This window comes from Urocampus carinirostris, chromosome 17 (genome assembly GCF_059441175.1).
Source record: "Urocampus carinirostris isolate Australia breed hairy pipefish chromosome 17, RoL_Ucar_1.0, whole genome shotgun sequence".
Lineage (NCBI taxonomy): Eukaryota > Metazoa > Chordata > Actinopteri > Syngnathiformes > Syngnathidae > Urocampus > Urocampus carinirostris.
The window spans coordinates 31,268,200-31,286,234 of NC_142365.1; the positions used below are offsets into that span (position 1 = coordinate 31,268,200).

The window sequence follows — 18,035 nt, forward strand, 5'->3', positions numbered from 1 at the left end:
AAAGAATGTTGCATGGGAATCTTAGCTGGGAAACAGATGGGACAAAAGAATGAAGCCTTACTTTGTCCCATGTAAAATTTGCTGTCAATCTGACCAGTTGCAGCCTTTAAACCTTTGCGGCCGTGCACTTTACTTTGGCCAATTTTTTGAATTAGTGAAAGAACTTAAAATGTTTCCAGGATTGTGCACACTTGTGTGTGATTTTCACAAGTAAAAATGGAACCCGGGTTGTGTTTACGCATGTTTGTTTCCTGCTCTGATCTGAATACACCAAGTAAACTTGCATAAAATTATGTTGGGAATTCCATTGGCCAACCAATGTATCAATCAACATTTTAATCCGTCATTTCTGACTAAAGTTTTTGAAGCCGGAGTAGGTCATGTGTTGATTAGTTTTCAATACAGGCCCTTATTGGCTTTTGCTGGCTAAGGAACATGAAAAAAAGATTGCATTTGGCCGAAAATGGTGTCTATCTGAAGGTTAGAGGCTAAAAACCATATTGAAAATTACCTGACATATCCGTTTGTTTTTAATGGTGATTTTTTTTTCTTTAATCTGGCATTATCGTGTGTTTTGGAATAAATCGTTTACATGGTTAGATTTACTAGACTCTCACAAATGTAACCAGACCACGTTTGTAAATAATCGTTTCATGAGGGGAATATTACAAGACTTTTTGGGTGAGTTGTAGGTTTTTGGGAAGTGAGTCATCATATCTTGAAGCGTTTAAGATTTCCAATGACAGTGACTGGTGACATCATAAGGACACATCTTTGATTATCAACAGGCGGAACGTTCAGGGTTTGGCATTAAGATTAAAGTTTTAAAAATTTGAAGACATTATTGACATTTATATTTGTTTGAACTTAATAGATGTAGTAACATTTATCAATTGTGTTTTTTAATAATTTGCCGATTTAAGTTTGTGGCGACATTGTGCAACCACAATAAGGGAGCGATAACAATAGTTATGTGGTTTCAGTCAGGTGCTTCAGAGCAGACGCATGTCTCAGGTCTACCCACAATACACATAGCAACTTCAGACCGAGACGTTTACTTTGGGCCATGGGAAAGTGTACATTTCATGGGAGGTGACTTAATTAAAGCGGTGCCAGGTAATGTGTACGAAAGAGAATGTATTGTGTTCAGGAAATATTTGTTTTGTAATTGTTTGTCTTTTTTGTCGACTTGGTCCTAAATTTGATTTTAAAAATCATTTAAAAAAAGTCTTAAAAAGTCCTCAATTTAAGTTGCTGTAAAGTTGACTGTTTTTGGTTGTGTATTTCTCAGACTTCCATGCTATGAAATTAACCTGTTTTTATATTCCTAATATAAAAACAATCATCACACACACAGTCAGGTTTCAAAGATCAGTCTAATTCCATTATTTGTAAATACGTTTTTCAATTTTGTTTTACTGTGAAGTCGCGCTTATGTGTGACTTCATTTCCTGTTTATGTGTGAAATCAATAAACCACGTCTCCTGACCGGATGTTGTCAGCACGACCCAGGGAACCTGGGAAGATGGCCGCTCGGCCGTGCTCACTCCATTCGCGAGGGAGGTCAAAACTTCAATAAGTGTTTTTATCTGAATAATTCTGCCAACAGAGAGTTTATATCTTGTATATCTCTCACAATAATTGGTAACAAAACCCGGATGTTGTTTTTTTGTGCCCATTTTCGCGGATTGCAGACGAATGCATGCCATGCTCGTAGCAAAAAACAAAATGGCGGATAGCAACATGAGGCTAACAACGAAAGATGTGTTGAAATCGGCTCAGAAAACCTCCATTCGAACCAAGTTGGCGTACGCATTCGGGTAAAAACATTTATTAATATATAAATTTGGAATAATTTTAAGAAGAAGTCATTTTATAATAAATAAATATTGATGCGAGACATAGCGTGCCAGGCCTGTATGAGACTTTAAAAAAATCTTAGCTAAGTATATAACCCTTTCATCTAAGAAAATGCCAGTTAAATTAGGGTGCATTTTAATATTTAAACTATTTTATAGTTTAAAATGGGATCAGGTGAAATAGAAGATAGTCCGCTCACAGGCCCAAAAATACACATTTCTGAACAATTAAGTGCCGCGGGATGGAGTAGAGTCCCCTAATTAAAATAAATTAGTTAGGTTCTACTAAGGGCGACAGAGCCCTCTGAAAAACAGTTCAATTCCGTGGGTGGCGGCGTCCCCTGTGGAAATTGTGTAAAAAATCAATCAAAACTCCGCAATTGTGTAAACGCATGGCTTCAATAAAAAGAAAAAATGTGCACAGTCAAAATTAAGCTAATTTTATTAAAATCCGGTGTCTGGGCCCTTTGTATGTCCTGTAAAATGTCTGTCTTTTGTCCTATGATCTTTTATTTCTTGTCTTGTGTGTTTTGTGTCAGCGCACGCGTTTAAACTGCCCACGAAGTGCACGCGTTCGAGGAAGAAGAAAAAACAAAAAAAACGTCGAAAATGAAAGTGCTCCTGGAACGAGAGGAAAACGTTTAAAAAAATTAAATAATAAATAAATAACAGACTGTTTAAAATGTGTTGTTTTAGGTGGAATTGATAGCACATATCGTAAGGAGTCCAAAAAGTTCACTTTTTGAAAAATTGGCGTTCCACATGAACGGTGCGCAACTTAAGGGCCGTGGGCCACATGGGGTTCCCCCCGACCCCAAAAAAATTTCGGTCCAAATTTTTTTTTGTTTTTCAATTGGAAAAACGATAAATTAAGGTGTGAGAAGTTTAGGAAAAAATATGATTGAGTCATTTTAGATGCGTTAAATCCAGATAATGCCAGAATAATACCAAAAAAGATAAAATATTCCTGTTTTCGGTTCAAAATTGGAAAATTAAGGACTGGAAAGACGAGGAAAAATCCAATTGAGTGAATTGGAATAGATTAATTTGAGATAAAGGCATTTTTATATACATTTTTTGAAAAATCATTAATAAATACTTCCGTCTAAAAATTACGGAATGAAAATGTATCGATTGGAATACAAATAAGTAAGATAACTTGTTGCAGATCAAGATACGTGATTTACACATTGAATAGGTAAAGCTAAAGTAACGTATTTTCCGCACTATAAGGCGCACCTAAAAGTCTTAATTTTTTTCAAAAGCTGACCATGCGCCTTATAATACAGTGCGCCTTATATATGGCTCAATATTAATCGCAATGTCTCGCAACTTACGCAACAGTCGATTTTCCCCCAAACGTGGAGTAGTCCGCGGTGTATGCTGGGATTTATATACCGCCGTTTCATTGGCTAACCAATGTGTCAATCATCATTTGAATCGATCGCTTTTGGCTAAAGTTATTCAGAGCCTCGGATAGGCTAGAGGGCCAAAACAAACCCTGCAATTGGCCGAAAAAGATGTGTCAATCATCAGTCAAATCGTTCGCTATTGGCTGAAGTTATTCGGAGCCTAGGATTGGCTAGAGCGCCAAAACAAACCCTGCAATTGGCCGAAAAAGATGTGTCAATCATCTGTTAAATCGATCGCTATTGGCTAAAGTTATTCTGAGCCTCTGATTGGCTAGAGGGCCAAAACAAACCCTGCAGTTGGCCGGAAAAGGTGTGTCAATCATCCGTTAAATCGATCGCTATTGGCTGAAGTTATTCGGAGCCTCGGATAGGCTAGAGGGCCAAAACAAACCCTGCAATTGGCCGAAAAAGATGACTGAATAGCAAGCTTGCTAAACTACGCCATAAAGAAACATGTTTCATTAGTCTGTATTTGTAAACATTTTACTCTCCTGGATTTACTACACTCACGGTTGTAAGACCATGATTGCGTATCATCATTGAACGTGAGAACTTAGGTGAGCTATGCGGCTTTATATTTTCCCGGTATCTTGTTTTAGAACGATCTTGATGTTGCTGTGATGAGTTGAGTGAATTAAACTCAATTCCAAGTGTTTATTGTCATATGCACAGTAAAGTTGCGAGCGAAAAAGAAAATAGAAACTAAGGAATGGTTGACATTTCTTGAATCCCAAGACTTTAACCTTCCGAATGATATTTGAAATGATGCATTTGAGTGACATCGTACGGACACCGCATCCGCACGTGTCGTCGACACGTATTTGCTTCTTTGCAAGCTTTGGGAATGTTAAGGGGGTAATCAGTTTGACTGAATCATTTGACTGTTTTGTCGACGTTCCCATTGTAGCGCCTTATAATCCGGTGCGCCTTATCTATGGAAGATATAGGACCAAAAACTATTTTTTGGGGGTGCGCCTATAACCCGGTGCGCCCTATAGTGCGGAAAATACGGTAGATTTAATTGTTTTTGAAGGAAAAATTAAAATTAAGTGGGAGATTATACGTCGTTTTCACAGTTGCCTTAAGCTGTGATTGAGCACCGCCAAAATAGGGCTATTTACACCCACTTTTCATTATGAGCACGTTTCTCACTTATGACAAATAAAGTGAAAAGCACACTAAAGTAATCAGTTGCCCCCTTAAAAGGACTCACAAGAAACACTTTTTGCTACATTTAGAGCAGCTTTACAGGTATATGAAACACCCGAATCGGTCGCATCTTCTCTCTCATTATGCATTTTGTGAGTGCCTTGAAGAAAAATAGAAAAATACACATGAATACATTTTAATTACAATCTTTTTATAATTTTGGAATTACTTTTGATAATTGTTTTGAAATGAATGCAAATATTAGGTCCCTGGTTCAAGAGCAGGTAGAAACATATATTCGCTTGGAGAGGCAGTGGCACCACCAGGCTGTACTTGCCTAAGACACACCATAGGAAATGATGACCCTAGCGGTTAAGGGATCCAACCATCCAACCATCCACCACGAATGCTAAAAAAGTTCTCAAAAAATGCGCATCATTACATGAGATGGTTCTGCAGGGTAAATTGCTCAAATTTCAGGACCTTGTCAAACATAATCCAGCTATAATCGTGTCTCAAGCTTTGAACAAGATGTTGCTAATCAATTCACTGAAAATGTTTGAGAATCAAGAGAGGGAATATTATTTGAGAGGCTATGGATAATTTGAAATACCTTGAACTTAAACAACGTGTAAAGAGTTCGGTGCATCTGTATGTGCGGTGAAACAACAAAAAAAATGCTAAGACATTCACAGGTTTAAACAAATCTACAAACAGTTGCTCTGGTCACAGTATACACTGCAAGGGTCTAAGTGGGCTCTGTAATGTATGCCTCTTTTCTTACCATTGGTGATGTTTTGTCCTGACCATTGTTGGTACTTGTCCTTACCATAGTTCGTATATCAATGTATTTAAATTGTAAGTTTCAAACGTCATTTATTTGTTTTTCGATTTTCCTTTGTTAGGATAGTTCTGCGTTGGTGGCTCTGATTTTGAATAAGTCTTCCCTGCAAGAAGAAAATTGAATATATGGCAGGCACTTAAAAGCTTAAGCTTCAGCCTACTCTCTTTGGTAAAAAATAATTGTATTATATTATTGTATTGTACATCTGTTTTTTTTTTTTTTTTTTCTCAAATTTTTGTTTTGATTTAGTTTGGTAATTTCTTGATGCTGTTTGTTGCTGTGCCTAAATAAGAAATAAGTCAATCAACCAATCAATCAATCAATCGATCAATCAATATATCTATCAATCAATCAATCAATACAAACTTGACGCTTTACTAAGGATTTTGAGAAGTTTCAAACTGTACAAACCGTATACCCAGTTCGGTCTGTACAACATTGAAAAGCCGTAGTGCAACCCAAAAGGGTGTTCATTTATGGGATTATTTAGACCAGTCGTTCTCAACTGGTCTGACTTCAGAAACCATCATCCCACCTTAATGACGGGTCGCGACCAAAATCTAGAAAATAATTCCACCTATCCAATTCATTGAACTAAAGCCCTGTGCTGTTTGAATCAGAAATGATAGTATAAATGCACATTTACAAAACAAAGCAAAATGGCGAGCAAAATCAAAATGACTTCACGTTTTGTGAGCTTTTTTGTACTGCATGCACTAAGTGAATGGTTCATCATTTTGAACTCTGCCTAACTTATTAGTTTGATTACACCATCCAGATCATAATGGAGTGGGCTACATTTATATTAACATTGATATGAAGGGGGAGGCCTAAGACTATCATTTCGTGGTCAACAAATGGCCCCCTGGCTGTTAGTCTGTGACCCTTGATTTAGATGATGACCTTAAAAATGTCCTTACCTTATATCAGTTGAATAATCATATACCATATATTTTCAATAAATATGCTAAAAATCAATAATATTTCATTAGCTTCCTTTGGTACAAATATTCTTTGTTTCTTTTTGCATTATTAAACGTTTCTTTCCCAAAGTTTAAGCTTTGGAAGTAAATTAATATCATCTCCAAATATCAGCCTCTTCTCAATACTGTACTTAAAATCGGTGTCATTATCGGCCCTGACAAAACCATATCAGTTGATCCTTATTCTTGACTCTGTCAGAATGAAAAGTTAAATATTGAAAGTTTTGCCCAGCACCCTCGAGGACACCAAAGTCTGATGTTGCATTCGCGGGCCATCAGGGGGCAAGCGCCAGCAGGCCGAATATTTTCCAAAAGTACTCTTTGAACTAAAATGTCACCAGGAGGTAGACCCGCTAAGTGCACTAGCTATAAAAGAGCTATCCCACAACCCTGCTTCCCAACTTTGCTTTTCAGCTCATTGCTTTTAGTGCTTTTTAATATTCTCCTCATCAGTTTTTAAAAACGTACTTATGCTCATCGTTGCTTCCCCCCCCCTTTTTTTTAAATTTTACTTCCTTCCCCTGTTGTAGGATTGCCCGTCTGGATGGTGGGCGGGAGAAGAGGTTTTACCGGACTCTAAGTCCATCTGGAGTATGAGTCGCAACAGCCCAAAAAAGCATAATCAACCCCTAAATTATGCATTAAATCCCATTCCAAAACGTACACAAAGTAAATGGAATGCTGTTCTTGTACCGCTTGGAAAATATGGACGGATATTGTCTCTTTTTAAAGGTAACAGGTAAGTTTTGTCCTAAACTGAAACAATCACTGCAAGTGCTACGTACATTGAGTAATCTGAATCGGAACACACAGAAACATAAGGTTTTTTTGTCGCCTCATTTGTTTGCAATTAAATGCCTGCAGATAAGTGTAGCATGGGCATAGTAGCTGGAAAATAGGTGAAACAATAGCTTGAAGCCTTACCAGGTATCTTGACAAATTTGATCACGATCTGAAAAAGTAAACACTGTATTTTTACACATGTTTCTAAAGGTATGTTAGAGCATTTTCAAAAGAGGCCATTTGTAGACGACCAGTTTACAGCCTATCATAATATCACGAGTAAAAAAAGCTACTAAATACTTAACATCTTATTTTTGAAACTACTTTAGGATTCATTCTCTGTGGTCCCTGCATATTTAAAGACAGAGAGAGAGAGAGAGAGAGAGAATGGGGTAGGCTTGAGATGGGTCAAGTCAAGTCAAATTTATTTATATAGCCCTTAATCACAAAAATGTCTCAAAGGACTGCACAGGATTACAGTTACAAAATTACACAATTACCTGATCTTAAACCAGCATGCGGGCAAGGAAAACTCAAAAACCTCAGTGTGAGGAGAAAAGAGAAACCTTGAGAAAGGACCTCACATGTGGTAATCCCCCTTCCAGGATTGACCAGGGTGAATTACAATTAGCATTACTGTACACATAATAGTAAACATAAGGTAAGATGTTGAAAATGTCCGTAAAGTGCATGACATCAACGACGCCCCCAGCCTGCAAACCAGTCCAGAAAGTCTATGACGGCCACGACGCTGCTTCCCGTCTCTGCCAGCTGGTAAATGCAGGGGTTGACATGCTGCAGGTCAGACGCCGGTCCGCTGACCCATCCCAAATTATCCTTCTCCTTCGTATCAGCCAGGCAGGCGTCGGAAAAAGACAGGACAAAACAGAATATGAGGTGGGCATCAATCATATGCTTTGGAATAGAAGTGTGTCTTAAGCCTCGATTTAAAAACTTCCGTTGAGGTTGCAGATCTTATCTCCAGAGGCAGGGTGTTCCATAACACCGGGGCCCGGATGGAGAACGCTCTCGAGCCCGCAGACTTCTTGGCTCTCGGAGTCACAAGTAGACCGGCATTTTCCGAGCGCAGACTCCGTGCAGGAACATAGGGGGGAATCAAATCGGAGAAATAAGAGGGTGCAAGCCCATGCAAACATTTATATGTTAATAAGAGAACCTTAAAGTCACATCTTAAGTGGACTGGGAGCCAGTGCAAGTTGGCCAATACAGGAGTAATATGCTCAAACTTTTTGGTCTTAGTCAAAAGTCTAGCTGCCGCATTCTGAACCAGCTGCAAACTTTTAATGCTAGACATCGGGAGACCAGAAAGCAATACATTACAGTAATCAAGCCGAGAAGTAATAAACGCATGAATTAAAATCTCTGCATCTGATTGGGACAGCATCGAACGAATCTTCGCAATATTACGGAGGTGGTAGAAAGCTATTCTAGTAATATTTTTCACGTGTAACTGAAACGACAGATTAGGATCAAATATAACACCTAGATTTTTGACCGAGTCACTATGGGTGATATTACATTTGTCTAGGTTCAGGGTAGTGTTTGAAAACAACTGACGACAGTGAGCTGGACCAATAATCAACATTTCAGTTTTTTCTGGGTTAAGGCGTAAAAAATTATTTGACATCCATCTTTGAATCTCAGTAAGGCAAGCCTCCAGATTTCTAAAACTTAAATGACCAGTTTTTTCCAGTGGCACATACAGTTGAGTGTCATCTGCATAGCAATGGAAACTAATATACTTGCGGATAATGTCACCAAGCGGGATCATATAAATACTAAAAAGAAGGGGGCCAAGTACAGAGCCTTGAGGAACACAACAAGGGACATTAGACATTAGGGACATTAAAATGGCGGCGCCCTGTATGGGTGCGGCTGCATCTGCTCCCGACAGTTTCTCACATTCTGGTCAAAAACCCCAATCTTCGACTCAGTTTATGAGGGCGAACAAAGACAACTCTAACTGCAGATTAATATACGATCGCAGTTTTTTGCTGGATATGCGAACATCCAGAAATCCAGCGCAAATTTCGACGATCACTCTGGAGTGTTTACTTAGCCTCGGAGTGCTACGTCAACAGAACACAGCGGCCTACAAAGCAGCGAGTAAAAGTGGCAAGCGGAAGCGCTGTGACCGGGGAAGGAAACGAGGTTGTCGGGCTGGGCTAACGGCTCGGATGAAGGCTAAACCCTTCAAAACGCCTCTACCATCCATTTTCCTATCCAACGTCCGCTCCCTGGACAACAAACTGGACCATTTACAAGTGGAATTCTCATCGAACCGCGAGTTGACGAACTGTTGTGCTTTAATTCTGACGGAGACATGGCTAAACTCATCTATCCCGAATGACGCTGTTAGCATTGTGGGGCTAACTGCTTTCCGCGCTGATAGAAGCGGCGAGCTCACCGGCAAAAGCAAGGGTGGTGGTCTATGCATTTATACAAACAACAACTGGTGTAGAAATGCGAAGATAATCTCGAATCACTGCTCACGAGACATTGAACTTTTGACGGTGATCTGCAGACCCTTCTACCTACCGAGGGAGTTTAGCGCGACCATCATTACTGCCGTGTACGTGCCCCCCAGCGCTAATACGAAGGAGGCAATGGACGTTCTCTACCGAACTGTGAGTGAACTGCAGCATGCTTACACCGAGTGCATTTTTATTGCGGCGGGGGACTTTAACCAGGCCAATATGAAAACAGTTCTCCCGCATTTCCATCAGCATGTAAATTTTGCTACAAGAGGTAGGAACACATTAGACCTGGCCTACACAAACATCAAAGGTGCATATAAAGCAGCCCCCCGCCCCCACCTTGGCTCATCAGATCACCTTTCTGTTATGCTAATTCCAGCATACAAGCCCCTGCTGACCAGAGAAAAACCTACAGTGAAGCAGGTGAGGGTGTGGTCTGAGGGGGCAATGGAGGCACTACAGGACTGCTTTGATTGCACTGATTGGGACATGTTTAAATCGGCTGCCACTTACAACAACAAAATAAATATAGATGAGTACGCCATTTCTGTGTCAGCCTATATCAGTAAATGCGCAGAAGACGTCAGCAATACCAAAACTATATGCACCCGTGCCAATCAGAAGCCCTGGATGACTGCTGAGATACGCAAACAACTAAAAGTACGGAACCTTGTCTTTAAATCTGGTGACAAGGAGGCGCTGAGATCAGCGAGGGCTAACCTGAACCGTGCTATCAGACTAGCAAAGCGAACGTACAGTCAAAAAATCCAGGAACGTTTCCTCAATAAAACCAACACCAGGGATATGTGGAAAGGCATTCAGGCCATTACCAAATACAAGCCAACCACCGCCCCAGTGCAGGACACTAGCATGGACTTTCTGAATGACCTCAACAAATTCTTTGGAAGGTTCGAGGCACAAAACGGCACCACTGCAGCGAAAGCGGTTCCAAATCAGGACGAATGGGCACTCCACCTGGACTCAACCGACGTGAGAAAGACCCTGAGAGGGGTCAACACAAGGAAGGCTCCAGGCCCGGACAACATTCCGGGGAGGGTACTTAGGGAGTGCGCCGATCAGCTGGCTTGTGTACTAACAGACATTTTCATTCAACGATTACCGGCCCGTTGCACTGACTCCTATCATAATGAAGTGCTTTGAGAGACTGGTTAAAGAGCACATCACCTCCAGTCTCCCCACCTCATTCGACCAGTTTGCCTACCGGACAAACCGCTCCACCGGGGATGCCATCTCCTCTACGCTTCACCTGAGCCTGACACACCTAGAGGAGAAGAACACCCATGTGCGGATGCTGTTCCTGGACTTCAGTTCAGCATTCAACACCATCATCCCACAACATCTGGTAGACAAAATGAGACTCCTGGGTTTCAACACCCCCCTGCGGAACTGGCTGCTGGACTTCCTCAGTGACAGACCCCAATCAGTGCGGATAGGTCAGAACATCTCAGATGTCATCTACCTCAGCACGGGCTCCCCCCAAGGCTGTGTCCTGAACCCCTTGCTGTTCACCTTGATGACACACGACTGCGTCCCTAGGTCCGCCACAAACCACATCGTGAAGTATGCTGACGACACAACAGTGGTGGGCCTCATCAGGGACGACAACGACCTGGCCTACAGAGAGGAGGTGGAGCAGTTGGTGGCCTGGTGCAGGGACAACAGCCTGGTCCTGAATGTTGACAAAACTAAAGAGATCATTGTCGACTTTAGGAAAAACCAGCCCAACCATGCCCCACTTTGCATCAACAACAAGGCTGTGGAGGTTGTCAGCAGTATCAAGTTCCTAGGGGTGCACATTACAAACAAACTCACCTGGTCCGTGAACACTGCATCACTGGTTAAGAGGGCACAGCAGCGCCTGTACTTCCTGCGGAGGATGAGGAGAGCCCACCTGCCCCCACCCTCCCTCATCACATTCTACAGGGGCACCATAGAGAGTATCCTGACCAGCTGTATCTCTGTGTGGTGTGGAGGCTGCAGCGCTACCGACTGGGGTAGTGTGAGGAGGGTAACGAGGACAGCAGAGAAAATAATCGGGACTACACTTCCCTCCATTCAGGACATTGGCCAGAAGCGCTGCCTATCCCATGCTAAGAACATTATCGGGGACCCCTCTCACCCCCATCATGGACTGTTCACTCTGCTAGCCTCTGGGAAGAGGTACTGCAGTGCGCGGTGCAGGACCACCAGGTTCCGCAGTAGTCTAGTCCCCCTGGCCATTAGACTGTTAAATGGTCAATCTAACATATAGTTAACCTAAATCTTAACGGCTGCTAATCTGACTTTTTGCACTACTGGCAGTTCTTTATAGCTTGCCACTCCTTGCACATTTGCTCTCGGCACTATTGTACTTACAGCGTTATTGTTACAGTGTTAATGTTACTGTTTACCTGACTTGTTAACCTGAATGCCCATTTTGCACATCTGGTTAGCTACTCCTCTTGCACTATCGGCACTATGGTATGGTAAAATACTATACGTAGCCATAATACAATACAACTTTTACTTATATCTGTACATTCGAGGAAACTGTGCGGGTCAGATGTATCGACATTTCGCTCTGTATACACGTGTACTAGAATGACAATAAAGTAGATCTGAATCTGAATCTGAAATTGTTTAGAGGTCAGATTGCCATAGTTAACACATTGCATCCGGGTGGAGAGAGGGAGTGAGAGATGTAGAGATAGGGATTGGATAGTCACTTTATTTGGATTTACCGTTGACTTTTGTTGTGAACAAAATATTTGAGGTGCAGTCGCCTATTTTTACTTCACCTGTTGTCTCAGGTTGTAAGAGTTTATTTATATTACACTGCAGTGTTAAACACAGGTTATATTTTATGTGTGAAAATACTTGCAGTACAGTAGCATGTGTCTACTTTACTAGTTGTCTCAGGTTGTTGAAATTTAATTTATTAAACTTATTTTATATTGTTTACTGTCAACCCATGTGATTTTTTGTGTACAGCCCTTAATCACATTAGGTCTCAAAGAGCTGTAAAGACTACAATGACACCAGTTACACGATCCCCTGATCCAAAACTGCTGATTGCTATTTTATGATATTGTTTACTGTTTATTTTTGTTGCACTTCACATTAAGAATAAATCTGATGTGCAATAAATATTAAAACGTTCTGTAACACAACTATCAGTTCTCTATTCAACTGACTCAAAATTTCAAACTCTTTGACATACAGCAACTTCTTCTTAAAGTCACAGAAATAGTTACTTTCCCTAGCAACTACTTATTTTTACTAGTAATTTAGTTACTAATTCACTTTCTATTTGAAATCAGTTGTGAGCATCTATAGTGAATTTATTTTTTAGGTCTCCCTTCCCTTTGGTAATTACATTGTGTTTATTTTTCTGCTTTTTTTAAGATCTTGGTTTTTTTTTTGTTGCTTTTGAGCATTATATGCTCAGACGCATGAGGTCTTTGGGGAGATGTAGCTGTGGTGGGCAGCAGGAACTGAAATGGAGTCTCTTTGAAGTGACTATTGTGTGATCGTTTTGACACTATTACCCTTCAAAAGGCGACTGAAAATTAAAAAAAAAAAAAAAAACTTCTGACCCAGGCGGTGTGATGGCGCATTCATAAGCTTTGCTCAACCCACAATGGAGCCTTGTGACTTGCGTGGGTTTCTTCCGGGCACCCCGATTTCTTCCCACATTCCAAATACATGCATGTCAGGTTAATTGGCCGGTCCAAATTGTCCCTAAGTGTGAATGAACGAGCAAATTGTCTGTCTCTGTGTGCCCTGCGACTGGCTGGCAACCAGTTCACGGTGTCCCCTGCCCATTGCCCGAAGATAGCTGGGATGGGCTCCAGCACCCCCGCGACCCTACTGAGGATAAGCGGTGCAGATAATGGATGGATGGATTGTAAATGGTGACTTTGCACCAAATGCAATATTGCACAACCCTTACGATACCAACGGTATCACGATAACACTGTATGTAACATCCCACATGCCGACATTTCTTGTGTAAATACCATGTAAATTATAACTATAGCCTTATCCCCCTTGTTTTATAACCTTATCTTCTCTGTTCCTTTTATCTTCTTGGCTCATACCTCACTGTGAATGTGTAAAACTGGAGTGTCATGCCCAATTTCGTTGTCACAATATGCTAACCCATTTTGTAACAATGACAATAAAGGTATATTCTATTCTATTCTATTCTAAATGGCTGAAATTGTTTTCTTGTTTTTCAACAAATCTGCCTAAAAATGCTCCTGCTCTCTAGTGGCTTCGCTTTGCCATTGTATGTTTTCTTCCCTTGTTTATTAACTGCAGATGGCATTAGTTTTTATGGGATTGTTCTATGAAGTGTCATCACCCCCTACAGTTGCCACCCAAAAAGACTAGTGCATGCTACACCTAAACAGGGCACAATGAAAAGTGTATTGGTCCAAGGATTACAGACCAATTATGGACATTTTCTATGGGACAAGCAAAAAATTAACCCCCCACTGCAGTGTAAAGTTGTCTGGTGCGAGCGACGGCCATTGTAACAAAGCACACCGTAGTGGCAGGATGCTGGACAAACATCGTGGTGACCTTCGTTGCCTAGTATTTAAATGAATGTGTTTTTGTTTTTTTTTTCAATAATGAAAGTTTTTTTTATACCTCAAGAAAGAACTAAATAAGAAATAAAAATAAAACCATTTGTCTTGATAAATGCACACACTAGAATAAAAATTGCATTTGTAAATTGCAGATGTACTGTATTTGTGGTTCAGCAAATTACACGATTCACTCCAGATTTATTTATTTTATTCATACTGCAGAAATTGTAAAATCGGTTTTGAAAATCCTTAAAATTGCTTGAAGTCAGCCATGAAAAAGGTAAACAACCCCTGTGTCTTGTGTTGATAGAGACAAAAGTAAATCAAGTTCGGAGTCAAATCAGGTACTTTGGGTCTAACTCTTCAAACTTGTGATTTTGTACTCTTTTTTTTCTTTATGAAACAAAAAACTTTGGGAGTTGCTGACGGAGGAGATGGCTATTGGAGCTATCTTGTTCTGGATAGCACTCAAAATCAATTAGCTTTGCAGCGAAAAACAACTCCTGGATGACCTTGAACAAAGCAATGGGTTATGTTCAGAAATCATTCAAAATTTGTGGATAGATATCTGTGATGTCATGCAATATTGTTTTGAAGCATATTAATTAGGATGCGTTCAAAAAAGCAGTAGTGGCATGCCTGCAATTTGCAGATAATACATAATTTGGTCAATAGTAGTAAATTGCTTGCTTGACATAGCGTGAAGTGTGTGGTTTTGGAAAAAAAAACAATTGGAAGCATTCCCAAACATTTAAAATCAATAGGGCCTCCAGACAAAGTGTGCTTCTGCCCTGCATTAATTAACTTCCTCATTACTGACTATTCTCATGTTTACAGTATGTAGGTGAGAGGCAGGCGCGTAGTTAGTCATTCTCAAATGTGCTTTGCCCACGTAAACAGCCGTTGATCTTCAGTCAGGTGTTTTCCCACCTGGAGCGTGCGAGGGCGAAAGCCTTCACCCTGGTGGACGAGTGGGCCACCACTAAGCTGACGGTATGTGTAGCTAAAAGCGTTTTGACGCCTACTGGTATGCACCTACAGAAAAATTAATCATATCCCCCCCCCAAAAAAATCAGAAGTAGGTTGTGTAATTGAGTAATAGACCCTTTGATCTGTTTAAAAACATTGTGACGTATCCGGTGGGTGGGGCTTAGCCTGGAGGATATAGAGTACTTGCGCTAGTTAGAAGACAGAGGAAACGAAAGCTATTGTAGCTGCTATTTGCAATCACTTTATGTGCCAGAATTTGAGAGAAAAAATGTTAGTGATCGTAAATTCAGTTTCACAGGATCCCAGCGGACACTTCTGGTAAAAGAAAAACAAGAGCGTTGTGGATGCATTAGAGCGAAAAGATTGGACGGAGGCATTCATCAAAAGTGCTCGGGTTTACAGTGCGCACTTCATATCAGGTAAGATAAACCTTAATGGCTGTTTCTATCAAGTCCAAATTACTTATATCGGCAAAGTGTCTTAAAATTTTTTAGCTTCAACTGTTAGCATAGCCTAAATGCCATTGTAAACACTGGGTGGGTCTAAAATAAAAACAGGCACACATTGCAAACAATTGTTCGGCATACCATCCAAGTAGTTTATTAGATACATTTCATTATAGTTTTTTTAATATATTATGTAAAATTTGTAATTTTTAAAATTTATTTTATTTACTTTTTCATTGTCTGCCTAACGATTGTTTGCACTGCTTGCCTCTTTTTATTTTTGATCCAGGAAGTGCTTACAAGGCTACTGTTGGCATTTATGGTAAGCGCTAACAGTAAGCTGAAGGTAAGAAAATAACTAGATATTTTGCAGATATAATGAGTAATGTGCACTCAATAGCAATGCTCTTAAACATTTAATTCCTCTTACTTGAAGTGTGAGTTGAAAACATGAGTATTTTTGATGAGTGCCTCGGTCCAATCTTTTCGCTTAAAAGCCTCCACCATTCTCTTATTATTCTTTTTTAAAGAGTGTCTGCTGGCATCCTGTAAAACTCCAATTGATGATCACTAACATTTTTTCTACAATTTTGGCACCAAAACACACAACATGACAACATTATAAAACCAAACTAGCAGAAACGAAATCTTCAGTGTGTTGACCAGCGCCAAGTATTTTTCTGCCTCCAGCTTGGAATGTGACGTCACGCTTGACGTAGGCTATCAAAGGATCTATAGTTAAGGGTTGGGAAGAGTTTTAGGTTGATAGAAATAACCTAAAATACTACTATTTTGTTTCATGAATGGGGAAGTAACAATGGTATTGGTGCTGATAGTAGCTTTTTTTTTTTGCAGTAATGGTACTCATGATGGTAGTCAGTTTGGGTCTAATGTGTTACAAATGACCAAGTTTGCAGAACAGAATTAATTTACTAGTAACAAGAACGGTAATGTGTTATTGTATTTAGCCTGTAATTTTACTATATTTATTACATGGTGTGTTACGACATTGTTTATGCTATTAATCAAATCCAGATCACCTATTAGAGTGTCCTCTGTTAGCTGAATACTCCTAAATCTGTCATAATGTCACATACAACCCCCAATACGCAATGAACTTCCATAAAGGGTGGGCTTGTTTATTTTGATCAACAAAGTACAACTGAGTACAGTTAGGGCGGCACCACCTCAAGCACAGACTATGCTTATGCTGAATTTAACCTCATAGAGATATTCCCCATACATATCATCAAAAAATTCACAACTATCAACATCAGCCAACTGCCCCCCAAATTAATAGTTGTAATTCCCTCAATAAGCATAACAAACCGAACAAACAGCAAGACAGACAACCACAACAATAATAGTCTGCTACCAGTGACCACGTTGATCCGGATTACCGCCGAAATAGGCAAGACGAGAAATTTTTTAATTTCACAGATGAAAACCTGTGAATCATTGTTGATTGTGTATCTAAAAAAGCGTTTATATTGTGGGGAAAACGTATGAGTTGACAGTGATATCACTCCTCCCACAATTTTAAACGATCAAAAAAAAAATGCGGGGAAATTTTTCTAATTGACAGCTTCATAAGCCAATGAGGCATTTACTCTCACTGTTTCAAAACAGTTTCACTAATCAGTATTTTAATCCTATTGGCTCTTTAGTGACCCTTCCAAATGGGGCTTCACAAGGCAACACAAAGGATTTGAAGCCATGAGTGGTTTTGCCTATCACTAGAAGCCGTGACAACTCAAGAAAATCATTTTTTTTTTCCAAACGGAACGCATGTTTTTTTTATCAACAGTATCAGCATGTGGCATTGGTAACGAACACTTCTCAAGAGTTTAGTATCTGTATCTGTCCATAAAAACCCTCAAGACTCAAAACAGATGAGGAGCCTTTGTCAGGAATTGCTTGCGCAATTAAACATTAATTGTTTGATACATTGCAACCTAGATGTGAAGTAGTTAAAAGGAACATTGTGTATCTAACTTCATTCCATTGGTAGGATGCCAGAAAGCACAGACACGAAGCTTTTCAGCAGGATAGGGGAATAACTGGATATAGGTAACGGCGTCACGCAATCTCGTCTCATCTCATCAGCTGCACCGCTTATCCTCAGCAGGGTCGCGGGGATGCTGGAGCCCATCCCAGCAATCATCGGGCAGTGGGCAGGGGACACCCTGGACTGGTTGCCAGCCAATCGCAGGGCACACGGGGACAGACAACTCACTCGCTCAGTCACACCTAGGGACAATTTAGATTGGCCAATTCACCTGGAGTGCCCGGAGGAAACCCACGCAAGCACGGGGAGAACATACAAACTCCGCACAGTAAGGCCGGGAGCTGGATTTGAACCCACTCAGGAGGTTCCCACGACCTCAGAACTGTGCCGCACACGCGCTAACCACTGCGCCGCCGTGCTGCCCGGCGTCACGCAATCAGGATACAAAAATAAAGTCCCAGTAACTGT

General features: G+C 40.5%; 1 protein-coding gene across 1 annotated transcript in view; it reads left to right on the forward strand.

The window, feature by feature from the left end:
• mtnr1bb (melatonin receptor 1Bb) overlaps nt 1–18,035 on the forward strand; it is a 91,506-nt gene that overhangs the window by 1,006 nt on the left and 72,465 nt on the right. The window lies entirely within an intron of this gene.